Source organism: Anopheles coustani, chromosome 3, assembly GCF_943734705.1.
Source record: "Anopheles coustani chromosome 3, idAnoCousDA_361_x.2, whole genome shotgun sequence".
Lineage (NCBI taxonomy): Eukaryota > Metazoa > Arthropoda > Insecta > Diptera > Culicidae > Anopheles > Anopheles coustani.
Window position 1 is genome coordinate 51,286,435 of NC_071288.1, and position 2,848 is coordinate 51,289,282.

A 2,848-nucleotide genomic window follows, 5' to 3' on the forward strand; every position below is an offset into this window, starting at 1 on the left:
AGGTTGCGCCTAAAGTTATGCTACATGGCAGTACGATGAAACTCGGTGATCGTCGATTCGATCTACAGTAGAGTCCGCACGACGAGGGCACGGTTTGCCTACGCTTGCGGTTTTCGTTGTTAATCTTCTGTTTTTGTAAAACATAACCTCCTCAGAGCACGCACACGCACAGATAGCAGTTCTCATTCCTATCAGCACGCTTGTTTTTATCACCCGGCACCATCAGTCACCTCCGCCTTCGGTCGACTTCCGGGCCGCCCGCGCGTCGCTGTCCTCTGACCTCCGTTCCGAGCGGAACACAATCTAATCGGCCGGAGGAAAACGTTCCCGAGCGTTGCGTCCCATCCCGCTGTGCGTTTTATATCTACTTCGGTTATGCTACATTTGTAGTAAATCGCATAAAACCCTGGCTGGTCCGCGCCGTAACCGCAACCTCCCGTGCTAGCCGTGATTTCCATGTTCCCCCCGGAGGGGCCGACGGTTCGGGACAACGGAAGGGCGGAAATGGTTGCCCAAAACGCTGTCCTGCTGGGTTCCCTCGAGCGGAATCGTCCACATGCACTCCCTCGTGTCCTCCGCTCAACGCGCCTAACGTTCGTTCATTCCTTCCTCGTCCACGTGGGCCCGGCGTGGGTTTGGCGAAGATGGACGTTTGCAAAAAAAATAAAGTAACTCAAAATAAAAACCCTCCCGAAACACTCCCGAAAAACCGGTACGCCTTTTATACTTATTTATTGTTATTGCTGGTCCCGGGATAGAAAACAAGCATTTGCCCGTACATTCTGGTCGTGTTTGGTTTTAGGGGGGTAGTCCGAATCCGGCCGTTGGGAAGCGTTTCCTAGCGGAATTCTCGTCGGCTAACCCGGCACGCTAGTTCCGTGCGCTTGGCTTTGATTTCGTACGTCCAGGGGTTCGGGTCAATCCTTTAACAATAATTTAAGATGAAGTTATAGACACAAACTCCCACTCCTGGGAGGATCCCTAGTTTCAGCTGAAATGTCCCGGGTTAGGTTGTTACCCACGTGAGTAGGTTAAACGTGGAAGCTAGAGGTTGTGTTTTCGGTATCGAATGCATGAAGCGTCTTATTTGGCACGGGCCAATGTGTAAACACCATTGCGTAGATGGACGTCGCATACAGATTTTTCTTACCATCTGGGGACTTATTGGAAGCCTACGACTTGGCGGCACTTGGTTTGATAAGTGGATTAAATCCTATGTTTTTGTTCGTAGGTTATCTTCTTCCCGCTCGTCACCTCCATAAGGTACGGGCCCTTCGAAGGACATGCCTTTCGTCAGCGTTTTTTTTCCCTCCCGGCAGTTAAAGGGTTGCACAGTGTGGGAGGAATCATAATTTTAATTATTTTTCCAATTACACCTAAATATTTAACGAGTCAATTCGTGTCGACTGCGCCGGGCCCGTGTCCGAGGTTTCCTTCCGTCTTCCCTTTTTTTTTACACCGATTTTTTTTTTCAATTATTTTTCACCAGCTGCTGGTCAACTAAGGATGTTCAAGAAAGGAAGGGGAACGGAAAGATGGAAACAAAAAATCCTTAGAAATAAACCATTGTGAAAACGCGACGAGATTTCCCAATTTGTGATTTTCTACCAGGTTGTGTTCGAAATATTCTTGTTTTCGCCTTCACCCTTCAGCAAGCGTACTTGGCTTATCCGCCAGAAGCAGACGGTCGCCGACGCACGCGGTGGGAGGACACTGTTGCCTTCAAGCCAGCAAGCCAAATGCAGCTAGCCTACTAATGAATGATACATTGTTTTCCGCATGATGCCGTGAACGTCCGAGCGGCGCTTCCGCCGTCCTGCGATCGATGGTTTTGGTACCAAAGGACAATAGAAAAGGATGTTGGTGTGGAACGGGTTGAGGGAGGATAGAAAAATCTTTAGCTACATACATTTTTTCAGTCCTAGAGCCGGTGGGGGTAGTTCTTCTTTTTTCCATTTCACCCCGCTGCACAGCCCGTTTCCAATTTTATTTATTGCCTCCAGCGAAAGGGCGCCGTTCACTTGTTCAGCTCCGAACGCGACACGCGTTCAACCCTTTCCCAACGGTTCACCCATTTTCTTCTTCTGAGCAGAACATTTTTTTAATTTTACAAGTTTCACAGCAAAAAACGGTGCCGTCATTATTTTCTGCTTCATTCTTCATCCGGCAGGCTTGGACGAGCGTGGGCAAAAATTATGACAATACCATGGTCTCCACGCTTTCCTCCCGCCGAGAGCTGGAAAAACTGAGCACTTAATTACACCCGGGACACCATCGTTCAACTCCTTCGAATACGCCCCACCGAGGGGCGAAATAAGCAACGGTCAGGTTCGGACAGATTTTCACGACTTACACTCGACCGAAACGCTCCACTGGAAAAGCGGCAGAGAAACAGTTTTAATGACCACGCCTTGAGCAAGAGTGTCACAATTCACAATTGTCGCACCGCACGCGATCGAGTGAAAGTGACAGTTAGGGGATGATTTTCGTTTTTTTTTTCGCGTTTTGCTGATTCGCGATAATGATAAGCCGGGGCGTGAAAATTTGATTTCCTCCGCCCGGCATGCGGCTCAACTCTTTCGCTGAGCACTGTGGGAGCGTTTTCCTGGGGCGTACTTGCCATGCTAGAACATCTTCATCCCGATAAAGATATGATTTTCTAATCGTTCATTAATAACTGCTTACGGAAAAGCCGTTCCCGTCGCTGGAGGAGATTGAACGCAGTTGAACGTATCACTCGTAAATCCCTTCCCACTTTGTGTTTCCTTTTTCTCGCTGTGAAATTTCCACCAAGTGGGGCAGATAAAACACACATCGAGTACACAAGTACCATCAGCGAGGCTTTCCG